The sequence below is a fragment of the Epinephelus lanceolatus genome, chromosome 15, assembly GCF_041903045.1.
Source record: "Epinephelus lanceolatus isolate andai-2023 chromosome 15, ASM4190304v1, whole genome shotgun sequence".
Taxonomy (NCBI): Eukaryota; Metazoa; Chordata; class Actinopteri; order Perciformes; family Serranidae; genus Epinephelus; species Epinephelus lanceolatus.
The window spans coordinates 20,019,582-20,035,095 of NC_135748.1; the positions used below are offsets into that span (position 1 = coordinate 20,019,582).

A 15,514-nucleotide genomic window follows, 5' to 3' on the forward strand; every position below is an offset into this window, starting at 1 on the left:
TTAAGTAGGCCTTAGTTCCTGAATGTCTACCGTCACTGCCCAGCTCGTAAATCACAACCCTGAGGGAGTTGTTGGGCTGGATGTGTTATTGTGCAATACTGTCTACAAGCCTACACCAGACTCAATTTTGTCCAGTGTTCATACACACATGTACACACACACACACAGACACATTAATTGGCATATTCACAATGGAGTGTGAAGTCATGGCATGGTTGCGGGGACTCATTTGGCCCATGTGGAACTGCCTTTTCCTCCCACTCTCCCATGCCGCAGCAGTGGGGTTTGAATCACCCAAGGCAAAGATGACAAGATGACAACGACTGAAGTATAAACAAAAAACAGTCGCGGAGCCAGAAAAACAGCTCTCCCCATCAGCTGGCAAAACCAATTTCCGCAAAAAATAAAACACAGAGGAAGAAGAACTTATTCTGCCGACTGTCTTTTGTTAACATTCCAGTTCACTGTAATGTAAAAGTGTTTATATGACTCTACCCCAGCCTGCCGGTACAGCTGAGTTTTATACTCAGGCGCTCCGTAGGGAGCAGGAAGAGAGGCCCCGTGTGTCCAGAGCCCCGTCTCCTGAGCAGCACTAAGCACTCAGCAGGCTTCAAGGGCGAATGTTCATTAGGGAGCCAAGTTTTAATAAGCCCGCAGACAGACATGCTGCTAAACAGCCTCAAGTGCCAGAAGAGGTGAGTTTACTTATCCTGCTGATCCTCGTGATTTCACATGGCATCATGAGCAACGCATCCACGTACATGACCCAACAGTCACCCACTGCACATCATTTACCATCAGGTCAGGGAGTGAAGTGAAATGCACTGTGGAATTGGTGTTGAATAGATGCGACTGAATTGATACTGATGGGTCAAGCTATTTAGTATTATATTTCAACCTTTATTTATCCAGTGAAAGTTGAACATGTGCAGCATGCCCTTTATATGCACGCAGCTGTGCACATTCATATGAGCTCACTGCAACTATAATCTGGGTTAGGGCTAATGCCTTTCCCAAGGGCATCTAAGAGTGGAAAGGTGTCATTTGCCCAAAGGGTAAGGGTGTTATGTGCTAGACTTATTCTTGGCTAGCTGGCCATAGCTATTCATTTTAACAGACAGATATGAGAGAAGCATCAATCTTCTCATCTAACTCTCAGCAAGTAAACTAATGAGCATATCTCCTAAAACCTTGAACTATTCCTTTAATCTGCAAAGTGAGAAGCAACTAAAGCTGTCAGCAAATTTAGTAAATAGCACAATATTTTAAGTATGAGTACCATAGAATGAAAGTACTCCGATTACATATAATTATCTTTATATTCTACTCAAAGCTAGGATAGGCAGAAATCTGGAAGAGAATTTGAAGAAACAACTTCCTCCTGCAGCTCTCCGCTCTCTGTCCTAAGCTCGTCCCACTGGACAACCACAGGCATATGCTCACATTTTTTTACAGTAACCCAGTGTTTCCTATACATTGATTTATTCTGTCTTGTTTCATTGCAGAGTTGTACACAGCACATTATTCGGCCTCCTTGCTCTGTCTCTGTTTATCAGACCATAAGTGAGACAAGAATTAGCAAGCTAACATTAGCCACCCAACTGTCCCTTCTACTCGCTCAGCACCACTTTGGACTGCTTCCCTGGGGGGAGAGGGCACGGCAGCAGCTCGGGAGACGGACATTTGCTTGGTGGCTGCAAACCTTCTAGCACCAGGTCTAACCTGTTTGGCTCTGGTAAGCAGAACTAAACTATAAGCAACATTTTTCTTCATCTCTGAAACACTTTGCCAATATTAACATTATTTCATTTATTGTCAGGCTCTCTTTCTGATTAGTCCATCCTCCTTTTTTTGGGTTGCTTTGCAGTGTGGGCAGTTGTTGCCAGTACTGGAATAGCAACTTGACGTGCACGAGCATCTACATTTGTACAACAGCAAATTGGATTGGCCTCTCTCTGACAAACAGGTAAGCTATTGAGTCGTTGCTTTACGTCTTTTGCCTGTTGCCAGGCAGCCAACTCTGCATGGGTATGTCTGAAATATCAATTTTATTAACAGCATGTGTTGCATGGCTTGTGTTTTAGTGCACAATATTGCTAACCTGTAACTGCATCTTTTAACATTTATTTATTATCTATATAATGACTAGTGGATTTTATCTATGATCACCGACTATTGCTGCTCTGCATGTCTGCATAACCTGTGTGAAGGTGCTTCTTGTTGCTTGCATGTCTGTTTGTGCTTACATGCTGTTTGTTGTTGTTGCGTTATTGTATTGTACTGATGCTCTGCTGTTGCTTTGCATGGATTGTATTCTAACTTAATAATGTGAATTTGATCCTTTTATTGGTTTCAAAACATCTTGCCAAAGGACTGAAGTTGGAAATTAACCACCTGGCTAACACGGGCACATTTGGCACAATGTTGATTAATGTGCATTGCCCTTATCAATAAAATAAAATAAATTTCATTCAAGCCAAATGAAACCAAATGAACCTAACCACATGCTTTAGTTGCGTAAACCTAAGGATGTAAACCTAGGAATTAAGTGTTTTACCTACATTCTAAGTTCATTTTGAAAAAGACTGCATGCATTCAGCAAGGAGAAATTGTACATTTCCATGAAAATATTTTGAGAGGACACAAAGCATGTAAGAGGCGTAAATTGAAACACTGTCTCTGAATGTCTAAAACTGACACAAAAGGGTGCCTGACGCATCATATTTGACGTGAAGGTCCACCGACAAAGCTCCATTATTTAACGAGTAGGGATGAGAACTTGTTGGACAGTCACAGATACCTGATTTCTTTTTCTTTTTGTTCCAGGACCATTTCATTTATTGCTCGCTTTGGGACATACAGAGAATTTTAACAAATATAACAAAAAAATGCCTCTAAAATAACTTGCCTACCTTGGCTTTGAGTATGGTACTTGAGCAAATGTACTTTGTTATATTCCACCACTGTTTCTCATACGTTCAAACCCAACTGCGACTGGATCATATCTATCAAACCGAAGTCTTTTATTTGAATTATACAATCCAAAGATAAGAACTGTGTTTCCACAGTGGGAGCTTTGGTTTATCCTCTGTGACAAATGTTAAGATGCATGACACCAGTAATATATGATGTAATGAAACATGAAAACACAAGAGCACATCAAGGTTGTACTTTATCACTCTGTCATTATGGAGTGAACTGAGTATGATAACTGATCCATTGTTGTTTCTGTAATCTCAAAGTGCTCACCGATGCAAAATGAGTACCCAGCCTCCATTCTTCATGGACAGTCTTGGCACGGTTCAGACCAGTGTTTATCTAAGGAAGAGGTAAATGACTAAATGAATAAAAACGGTATGACAGCTAGGTGGAAAAAAATACACGATGACAGACGTGATAATTAGCAAGAGCTGCTAACAAAACGATAACGTCATAAGATTGTCCTTCAACTGTTTCTACTTTACTGTGTTGGCCCCGAGATAATATAACCTAGAGGAATCAATCACAGGGCTTGTATATTAAGACTTGCATGACAGACCTTAATATAAGTCCATCCTGCGTGGGATGTTTAGATAGATTTCAGAGCAAATTCTGGCTTAAAATCTTGCACATTTTGTTCTGCACCAGGTTTTGTGTTTGGAAATTGTCTAAGGCTTGAGGGGATTTCATTATGGGCAAATGGAGAATGGAATGGAAGGGTTGATACTCATAAACAACACAGTCTCTGTTTGTTGTTTGTAGATTGATCCAGAATATTTTAAGCCTTCCTCTGAAAATAAACAGATTCCGTGGCGCTCTAACAAAACAACAAAGACAGATGCAGTCGACGATATTATCCACAAAAAGGCCTGGCTAATATTAGAGGCTGTGATGGTCGAATTCCTGTCAGTCCTACTACTGTTTCACACCACCTTATTGTTTTCATCTCACCAGTTGATACTGTGTGATGAGAAGTTTGGTAATCACTGGCTGTGATTGCTTGCAGCAGGCCCAGCCATCTGTCCACCATTTAACATAAAGAATGATTCCATGTTTGCAGCGAGGAGTCAGATCTTCTTATTAGATCACTGCGTCATCCCTTATGATGATGGATAGTGTCGTGTAGGGTCACTCTTTTATTGGTGAATTGATCAAAATTTTAGTCAGTGTGTGTCTGCGGCCAAGCCACATCTGGAGGCAACCTGGGGGCTGTTAATCACGAATCTAAACAGAAAATAGCTCAATCTCCTTGTCGCAAACACCCAGGAACTCCTTTGGTTGCATAACATCCTTTAATATGTCAATTTTGTAGTTAGCAAACGACAGAAAATGGAAGGTTTTTATATTTATGTGGTAATAAATACAGGGTGTCTGTGAATTTTGACTGGAAACTTAAGTGTTACACACTGTATTTACTTAGAAGTTTATTTCCATGCAAAACCTCCTTGGAGAGGTCTTTCTGGGCAAATTCTTTGCTGATGTAATGTTTACTTTGCCACAAAAATCTCGCTGTTGCATTCTCTAATGACTGCAACAAGATCACATATTAATTCAGTGGATGGAAACTATCTGAACCACAGTCCATGGACAATGCTGGGTATCTGACGAAATCATGTGTACGTCCTTGTGGAGCAGTTGGCCCGTTATGCAAAGGAATACAGCCTTTGAAATGATGACGGCGGTCTGGAATGGACAGCTTCAAAAAGTTGGGGGATTCCATCAGATGCGTTAAACATGTTGGCAGGAGTAATGCTGGGAAAGAAACAAAGAGCGGGGTAGGGGGGATGCAACATCTTAACAGCCAATCGGATTGATTAGGATGACAGTGTAATGGCAGAGGATACAATGGATATCAAGGATTGCTGTGTGTGTTCCTACACTTCCTCCCTGTTCTCCAGATTTGTCCAAATGAAGCAAATAAATCAGAGTCATGTCAGCATGTCTTTTCTCTGTCTATAAGCCCAGAGCATAAACATGGATTTTCTTTGACTGACCTCATGCAGGCATTTCAAGCCTTTTCCCTTTTGGATCTCAATCTGTTGCATTCAGTTCTACTTTACTTTGATGTGTCTGCTGAAAACTGTAAAGCATAAATGCATTCTTTATTTTGTTAGTGCCACATGACTCTTATCTTTGATTAACTGCTCACATAGACCTCCAGTATCTTCTCATGCTTATAAAACACAACACTCTTTCAGTGGCACCTCTAAGGGGAGCCCTGATCCCCCTGGTGCAATCGCTGCCCCCCCCCGCTGCCCCCTCCACTGGTGTAAACAATTGGAGGCCAATATAACTGTCTTAAAGAGGCTGTGGTGTACTCAGTTTTAAAAGTAATGGCATCTCAATTCAAATCTGAGGCCACGATTCTCTGCTGGAAACTGGTAGACTGCCCCATCTGGGTTGGGAGAAAGTTACTGCCTCAAGCGAGGGCCTTCAAGTATCTCAGGGTCTCGTTCACATGTGAGCGTAGAATGGAGTGTGAGATGGATCGATGGTTTGGTGCGGCTTCTGCAGTGATGCGGGTGCTGCGCTGGACCCTCGTGGTAAGGAGGGAGCTGAGACGTAAGGCGAAGCTTTCGATTTACTGGTCCATCAACATTACAACCTTCACCTATGGTCATAAGCTCTGGGTAGTGACCGAAAGAATGAGATCGTGGATACAAGCAGACGAAATTAGTTTGCTCTGTGGGGTGGCTGGGGTCAGCCTTGGACATAGGGTAAGGAGCTCGGACATCTGGAGGGAGCTCGGAGTAAAGCCTCTGCTCCATTTGCATCGAAAGGGGTCAGTTGAGGTGGTTCGGGCATCTGATCAGGATGCGGTGGAGGTGTGTTCCAAGCACGTCCCACAGGTAGGAGGCCCTGGGGCAGACCCAGAACATGCTGGAGGGATTACATATCTCATCTGGCCTGGGAACGCCTTGGCGTCCCCCAGGAGGAGCTGGAAAGCATTGCTGGGACATTTGGGGTGCTTTGCTTGGCCTGCTGCCCCCATGACCTGGCCCCAGAGAAATGGATGAAAATAGATGGATGGATGGATTTTTTCTTGTGAAACTAGACAACCTCAGGTATCTACTGGTATGAACCACGTTGGCATAGCTTTTTGGCAGGCATGCTAAATAATGATTCACATTTAGGCTACATTTTGGCAAGGGAACAACAGGCATGGCCATTTTCAAAGGGGTCCCTTGATCTCTCACATCAAGATATCGGAATGAAAATGGGTTTTATGGGTACCAACCAGCCTTCCCTAAACTTTAGAAGCCTTGTTCCCAGTAAATGTTTTGTTCCTTAGTCAGGTCAGTGTAGTCCCTCAAAATAAAGCCGTATGCTTGGTTTTTTAAGGAAGATGTAAACAAACCAGCCTATTTAAAGAACAATGAATCACCTAACATGTACAGATATGTAACACATTAAAACAGGATTGTTGTAGAACTCAAAATGTTAACTGTATTTGAATGAATCTATGCATATCAGATAATTAGAAATATTAACTGTAAAATCCGAAATGTGATTCCTTGACTGTCCATATTGACTCTGTTTTCAAATAGCCTACATACTACAAGAGCATCAATGAATTCCTAAATTCAGTTATGGTTTTTGGTTTTGGTGTACCACTCCAAGCTATTTAGTGGCTCCATCTGGCCCCCACTATGAAACAGTTTCCTGGGGTGCCACTGCACACTTTTCTTTGAAATTACTCAAAGAGAATGAGTCATGTTTCTCATCATGTAAACAAACGTGTGAAGTCATGTGTTCCGAAAATGAGAAGAAGCAAAAGGTCTTTAAACTCACATGCCTTAAAGAACAGTTAAAAAATACATGTTCCTCAGTGATATTCTTGGTGTAGCAGTGTGATGACCCTTGATGGGGGGTTCCTCTACGGAGCCTTGTTTCAACCGGTCTCCATTAAAAGAAAAATATACAGGCAGATCCTCGCATAGCTCACACCCGGAGCAAAGCAAACACTTTCTGCCATGTCCATGGCCTCTCTCATGTCCTCACTTGTCTCTGGCCTTTAATGTCCTCCCCAGAGTGTCCTGGATGGTATCCTCATCATCCCGTTGGGTTGCTGACACCCTTTAAACAGGAAGGGACTCCTGCCATGACCCACAGTGCTAACACAGAAAGCAGAGGGGAGCCTGGATGAGTTACATCATGTCCTCTTCAGGCTGTGTTGCACCTGGAACCTGATAACTTAGAAGAGGGGACTTGCAGGATAAATTATTTGTGAGGAATACTGTGTTGTGTAGCTTATTCCTCATGATTATATGAATCCAACTTTGACTATCCAGAGGAGTCATGTGAATCTGCTGTTCATGAGAACATAGCTGAGATGAAATCAGGCTGAAAACACGCAGTCTATTTTTCAAAGGGTTTAGGAGGCAGCCTGCCATTATCTAAACTGAGAGCTGGGCACGTTCTGGAAGCAGTGGCTGATAGGATGCAGTCAATCTTTCTGTCAGTCCGAACACAGCCTCACCCTGTTCCCGTCTCTCACCGGGGTGGTCCCTACTGTGCCGACCATCTCTGTTCGGGATGACTTGGCAGAGATGGATGCAGCAGACAGGAACACGCTTCCCCTCAATCAGCAGTTTCCAGCAGGTGTGGCACACCTCTCGCTTCTTTCATCCACATCTCCAACTCACTGGTTCCTGGCAGCTCCTCTTGAGTAAATTCAACAGTATGTAGTGCGGCCTGTGGTGCCAGCTTAGACTCTCACACACCAGCATCTCTGAGCCAAACTAAACGTGTGCGAATGCAAAATCCTATTAACATCCTGTCTTTGATGCTGCTGTCAAACTGTTTTTCTCTCAACGGATTGGACTTCACAGCACAGTGAAGGTGGAGGTGATGTGTGGCTCTGCTCTGTAAACACACTGTAAGCTGGCCATTACTGATTTGTACACAAAAGGAGATGGCAAATGTGCTGGCCAGATGTGGCTACTATTGTTGTGGTTGCATGGCTGTGGTCAGTGAAACTCATTTAAAACCTCATCCTCTAAGTGGAGAAAGTATGAATGAATGAATCCCCCTCTGAGTTGACAAACTCTTTGATGACTTGTGGCCAAAAGATGACTAAAAGCTGTAGAACATCCACATTGTTGTGGTGGAGCCCAAACCACAGACCAACACAGCGGTTCATTCTGAGCCTTAGGCCTTGTGGTGTGGAGGTGTGAGATGATCCAGGTCCAGCTACTTTCTTAGGTTCAGGTGCAGCAAGAAGTTAACTTAGAAACAACAGGCCTATGGAAAAACTCTAAAACAAACACAAAGCATTTTTAATCTATAGCTACACGTATTGAATCTCCATAACTTTTACATGAGGCTGGACAAACACATGCCTCAGTCCATGTAGATGTATGGCCGATTGTGACCACTCTGTTGAGCAAGATCTGCTTGGAGACGAAGCCTGGCCTGGTGGGGACTCACAGTGCTCAGGATCAAACCAGTGGCTTGGAGCTCTTTAATAGCTTGCAATAGTTGTGGTCGGAAAGAAAGCCAATGCCAGGCTCATGACTGCCCAGTGCCAACAAGGAGTTTGGCACATTTCAAACCCTCATGGTGGCAAATGTCCCATCACATCTTGCTTATTTTTCTATTGGTGTAACTGCGGGAGTCAGGATTAATGACTTTGGTGTTCACCTTGTGACCCTGAGCCATAGCTATGCAGCTTTTCATCACATTGGATGGATGTGCTGTAAACCACCCTGTTCTCTTTCACGGTTCAGAGACTGTATGGAGCATTTTACATGCATGTACAGTTAAAGGGATGATTTGACATGGTGAAGTTTATGAGGAGACAGGCAGACAAGACGGAGAGTCTACAGTCAGGGTAGCAGCTCTGTGAGGCTGCACTTTGGCACAGCAGTGCAAGTATAATGTTTACCATGGTCACCATCTTAGTTAAGCATGTATGCATGCTAACATTTGCTAATTAGCACTAAACAAATAGCCTTGTGTTGACTACAAAGCTCAGTTCAGTTCAGTTCAGTTCATTACACATTAGAACAGCTATTTATGCGTTTCTATTGTCAAGAAATGTGGATGGCAGCGCTCCTTACTGTGCCATTTATTCATCACCCCTCTGTTGAGGTACCTAGCACACTGATCCAGTACTAAAAGGTGAAGCTAGAAACACTGCAGTCCGTCGATTGGTCAATAGAGAATCAACTCTCTTGGTTGGACCACAATGGACTGTAACCAGTGTTCCAACAGTCAAGTTCACATATATTAGTCAACTATAACTACAGAATCAAAAATTGTTTTCTTGCCTTTTCATCTCAACAGTTAACAGTTAGCAGCTGTAGACTGAGAAAAACAAATGTAATTCAAGGTGCTGCTCAAGGCCCTACTGGCAGCTATCGGCAGTGTTTAAGATGGTATGTTTTCTTACATGTTACTCAGTGCACTTTTTTTTATTGTCTAGCATAACATACACTTTAGTGAGGATTGGATCTTCAAGCACTTGTTAACTGTGAACATTCTATTTCGTCCCTGTGTGCTCTGACAGCACTACGCCCTGCTCTAAACTCTCCAGCCTGTTCTTTGTTGTTCTTAAAATGCTACACAACTCTGTTTTGTGGGTGATCAGGGAGGTGCAGACATCACTGACGAAGAGAAGCAGTGACACAGCTATTACCATTTGGTGACAGCCCCACCTTCATTAAGAGTACTGTCTGCAGTGGAAATGCAAAACAGATCCCCAGTTTAGGCACATGTCCGTACGGGCTAAATACAGTTCTAAGAGTATGATTCTGATAGTACATCTGAGACCAATGGGACTAGTTTGCAGGTATTTGCTCACAAACCTCAATATCTGACTAATTTAAATGCTGACCCGATGACGGCATTAGAACAAATGTTAAGGGTCATTAATGTCTGTACCAAATTTCAAGGCAATCTATCAACAGTTGCTGGCACATTTTACCCAAAAAATGTCACGGTGGCGCCATTCACCAAAGTGAATAAACTTTATTCTCTGGGGATATTGAATGTTTGTACAAAACGTTGTGCCAGTCACTCTGTTAGGCCCTGTTTAGACTAGGCATTGACACGCATCTTTGATGATCACAAGTGGACAGTCCTAAGTACATCAGTTCACACCTGGCATTAGAAATATGTTGAGATATTTCAGAGGAGAACTGAAAACCTTGACCTGCTGGAAGTGCCACAGGAAAGGTGAGGAGATCAACAAGTACTCAGGAATTATCCTCTGGGGACACGAAATATCTGTAGAAAATGTCAGGGCAATCTTTCCGACATCTGTCAAGACATTTCACTAAAAACCAGTGTCACATTATGAAAAATCAGAGGATCACCGAAGTCAGAAGGGTTCATCTTCTGGGGACCATGTCTGTAATTTTGTAGGAATTCATGAAATAGTTGATGAGATATTACAGTATGGATCAAAGCGGTGCTGCTTGGCTGAAAACATTTAATCTGCACTTGCACTCCCCGTTTACAGACATTGGGATGAATCTCACTTTGCAGCCTATTCATACCTGCTCTTGTGACAACCATACTGACAACAAGGGCAGAGTGGCACAGAGGTGTTTGTCAAACAGTGGGACAGTCTACATTAGAGGCCCTGTCTTTACAGAGGAAATATAAGCACTGAAATGTTTCTCGACACAACGAATATAAAACAGCTGTGCATCCCAGCAGGACAACTAACCCCATGAATCAATAGCCTCTCTCCAGCATCATATAAAACGCAGACAGCCATCAGCATGGGGACACTTAATCTCCATGTTTGCAGTTTTTCAAGACCGCTCGCGGCGGTAAGCTTCTGCAGGTCTCTGACCCCAGCTGTACGCACAGACATTTATATCATTTTCAAAACAAAATATGTGTTGGCAATCCTGGTCCTGATAGAGGAATGTATTCTAATGAGGCCTTTTCATCCATGTGTGGCTGCTTGTACTTGTTGCTCAGGGTAGACGCGCAGCATCCCGGCTCGGGTGTTGAGAGCCAAGGCTCAGCGCTTAAATCACAGAGGATTGATAGGAGCAACAGAGAATCTGTGAAATATCAAGAGAAGGGGGAAGATTCTCTTTAATCAGCAACAGCATCCCATCCATACATTCCTTTGCTGCACTTAGTTGCCAGACCATTGTCATCACTGTGATGAGCATTTCTTGCAGCCTTTTTCTACCCATAATCCTCAACAATGTCAACTGTAGAACCACACTGTCACCAGTTTTTAAGGAAGCCACTGAAGACCCTGATAGAGGCAACTGCATGCGACATGGCTTAAGCCGAAATTCCCCTAAAATGCAAAACAGTCAGAGTCATTTCCATGAAAGGAGCAAGAGAACTCTTCTTTTGTACCCTGAGGATGCTCACACACAGATACCTGATGTTTGCCAGTGTTTGGACCGAGGCCTGAAGGACCTTTTGCATGTAACATGAAGTCAAAACACTACGCAATGAAGGGTAAACTTCCTGGGGAGAACTTCAGTCCAGACCTGCTGCTGGAGCAATGCTCTCCTGTCCTTCAACAACCCTGATTAAGATTGGCCTCTAAATCGGCCCCATCATCGCAGATGATGAATACCTGCAGCCAATCCAGTTGGCAGTTAATCAGTGGCGTCCAATCAGGTAATGAGGACCTGCATGTTGGAATGGGAAGCAGACAACCCCACGGCTGTTTAACAGGAAAGAGGGAGAGCGGTCAAGATCTAAAGATACTTAAGGCGTGCCACATTTGTGTTGTCTGCCCTGTGAAGATCACTGTCTGCGGACAATTATCTTTGATCAGAGACACTGATGGACATCTCCTCAGAGGCAGGGTGTCTGACTCAGAGATGGGAAATGAGGCACTGTATTTTCGATCAAGTAAATTCTTTGGTTGAGGAGAACCACCCATAAATTGGCTCCCCCAGGAACTTGGCAACCCCCGAACCCCAAAACCGAGCTGCAGTCAGGTCTGGAGATGTTTATGGAATAGTACATGGAAAATTTGTCAGAGAAACATGTTTTCCCTGGGAATTAGTATCATCAGATGAATTTACAAAAATGCACAGTATTGTTGTTGAGTGATCTCCCACAGGTTCTCTGGGGATGGACAAGCGTTCCAACATGGTACATTACTCTTAGTGAGCGCCAGAGGATGACTTTCTGATTTGTGGTCCCTCTTTAGCAAGCATTCCTGGGGGAAATTTGAGAGAGACCATTATGCAAATCCACAGGTGCATGCCAAGACCAAATAACTGGACTCCTGCCTCCAAGTACTTCAAGATGCCTTTCAGCCTGCTCCTGATAGTGTTCAGACCACAGTGTGAGGAGACAGGCCAGGAACATGTGGGTGTAGCGTGGAGGGCTTTGGGGCCTGCATGTCCACAGCCGTCAAGCGAAGCAATTAAAAAAAGTCCAATATCAGACACTATATGAGTCAGGGAGCAACTATTCCGTCAATGCAAGAGTGTATTCCTATCACATCTTGGGCAGATACAGCTGTCAGTTATGCCACCATCTCCCCATATAGTGAAAGGAGAGGGAGTCCTTGTTTTCCATTTAGGTGTTATCACATTTCATACACAGTACAGCTCTCCAAGGACTGATTCCATTAAGCCTTCAGCCGACGTGAAACCAGCAGGTTTGAATGAACTGTGTTTATTTTCATGTGTGCGTGAGGTATGTGTTGTACGTGTATGAGGGAAATGACAAATGTCTAATGGAAGGGGTACTCAGAGTGTTGATGACTGAAAGTGTGGAGGGTCAGCTGAAGACAGGAAAGCTCCTCATCATTTACTGCTGCTGAGCTGTCCCGAGGGATGACAGCAGAAGAGGCATGTATCCTTTGTTGATGTCACATGTAGAGCCACTGCCCCCTTGTGTCTGAAACATGCACTCTGCTGGCCAAGACATGAAGTTCAACTTACACAAACAAGTTTTGTTGACATCTTTATATGTCTTCATGTGGTTATAAAATAGTCACATAAAAAAACGCAAGCCCTCTTTTAATTAAAGATTTAGTCCCATGTATTGAATAAATAGTGCTGACTGCATGTGATGAAATGTTACAAGTCATACATCTTGCTCTTAACCTCGAGTAAAGGCAAAACTATTGTTAACTTAATCTTCATTATATTAAGAACATATTTGGACACCTTTCGTAATACTCCTATTTTTTCCATTAACTTTCTAAAGCCTACATCAACAAGAAACACCTGGACATAGTTTTATATTTCTGCCAGTTCTGAACTTATTCTCTCAGTCAGTATCAAGTGTTATACATCACATGATACAGGGGAATCTACCCTTTCTTTCTGGAGCAGTGTAAAGTCACCCTGATGCATTGCCTTTGTTTGTCCATATTTGACTTAAAAAAAACACCTAGAGGGAAAGAAAAGTCCCTAGTCAACCAGGGGATTTTGTTTTGTCTATGTGAAACGTTGTATTGGGGGGTTTTGGAGCTCTATGTGAAGTTCGGTACAAATACACCTTATCCTCGGTGAGTTACAGCCTTTTATTGGATATTGTACTGAGCACTTTTTTTAGTAGACGTGATGTTAATACATTTTGGTGCTTCTGGGGTCACATAGGCGACACGGTAGTGCAGTGGTTAGCATTGTCGCTTCACAGCAAGAGAGTTCCTGGTTTGAATTGAGAGTGGGGGTTCGAACCAGAGTTTGCATGTTCTCCCTGTGTCAGTGTGGGTTTTCTCTGGGTACTCCGGCTTCCTCCCACAGTCCAAAGACAGGCAGGTTAGGTTACTTGGTGACTCTAAATTGGCCGTAGGTGTGAATGTGAGTGTGAATGGTTGACTCTATGTGTTAAACCTGCAATAGTTTGGAGACCTGTCCATGGTGTACCCCGCCTCTCGCCCAGTGTCAGCTGGGATAGGATCCAGCCCCCTGCGACCCCCAGTAAGATAAGCATTTATGGAAAATGAATGAATAAATGGGGTCAGATGGGCGTCGAGGATAGTGGGGAAGATGGGGCAGTCTCATCATGTAAGCTTTAAACAAAAACCATCTTACCATCTTAGAATGAGATCACTCCAGCCACGACACAGCGATCCATGTCTTTAAATGCATGTGGATCTGGGGCATTAAGTGGTGTGGCCAATGGCCTCTTCCTATGTCCTACCCCTAAGCACCATGAATTAGCTCTGATTGTTGTAAAAGCACCATTCAAACTGTGTCAGTTTAAAGCGCGTTTCTATTATAGGCGGTTCCGAAGTTATTTGAAGTTTCTTTGTGGAATATGTCAAGTGTAGCATTGATGCTATGCTTGTCTTTTAAGGGTTAAAGAGGTATTTGGGGGATTTTTTTCCTCATCTGATAAGGATCTAAGGAAAGAGGGTGTTGTCTGCTGAACAGACTGTAAAACCACTTGAGGCAAAGTGTGATTTGTCATATTGGGCTTAATAAATAAATTTGACTTGAGCACGTTCAATTTTTGGACCCCAGTTTAGGAACCACTCGTGTGTATATTCAGACCCACAAGCCATCTTCCAAGTCCAAGTCCAGTTTTGAAACTGTAAAAAGGGTGTGTAATAATCACAGCGCTTAACACAATCCAAATATGATGCACACAAAGTGAGATATGGTGATAAGAATTTAGTCCATCATTTTTTATTCCCATAAACAAAGGACCTGCAGTGCAGAGAATCTCAAACATTCGTCAGTAGAGGCTTGCCATTAAAAAAACGAAAAGAAAAAAAGTTTCCCAGCTTCAAAGTCATAGGCGAATATTTCACAATATCTACATTGCTAAAAGTCACACTCAGGCCATCTAACCCAGAAACAATCCGAACATAAAACAGAGTAGATGCTTGTGAAAAGCAAAAACATTTACCAAAAACATAAAACTACAGGACAGACCTCCTTCTTATTTTAATAATGGTCATATCTAATGGAACAACTAACACGTTATGCTTCAACTACTTTTACATCTGGTAAATATATCAGCCATTGGTACTGGTGCTGAGAACACACCCTTAATGAAACATTTTCATAAGCACTTTTTTTCTTCCAGTGTTGTCAGTACATCAGATCAACATTGCACAACCCAAACAAACACAAACCCTCTTATAAACCTCTTAACACTGTAAAAGGCCAACTAAAGCACAAGCAAATGCTCATCGAATCCCGAGCGGACGCTGTAATTGAATCTGGTGAGCCAGCACAGTTAATCCTAACCTGCTGCAACTTTCAGTCAAAACGTGACATCTTTGCCAATAACAAAGTTAAATCTCTTAGTGGCCGAGTCGGACTGTGAGAATGATGTGAGAAGTGAAACTGCATCCAGAGTGCTTTGTAGGGGAACGTATTCAAATCAAAATACTATTGAGAAGAATCGTCCATTGACGCTTTCTTTTTGCTTCCGAGTCTGAACAAGAGTTTCCTAAATGCTCTACAACACCCTGACTTGCAGCACACACTAGTATAAAATGGCTAATGAACATGTAAACTGGAACAGCAAAGGAACTGCTACACGATTCTGAACAGAAAAGAGAAAACAACTCTGTTGGCTCAGGATATAACGAAACTAACAGCATTAAAAATAAATAGTTTTACAACAACGT

General features: G+C 42.9%; 1 long non-coding RNA gene across 1 annotated transcript in view; it reads left to right on the forward strand.

The window, feature by feature from the left end:
* The first annotated feature begins 1,654 nt into the window (after positions 1 to 1,654).
* LOC117267144 (uncharacterized) overlaps positions 1,655 to 15,514 on the forward strand; it is a 28,338-nt gene continuing 14,478 nt past the window's right edge. Inside the window, exons 1-2 of the long non-coding RNA XR_004502535.2 lie at positions 1,655 to 1,735; positions 1,868 to 1,966. This is a non-coding gene — a long non-coding RNA (uncharacterized LOC117267144). The remainder of the gene's footprint in view (positions 1,736 to 1,867; positions 1,967 to 15,514) is intronic.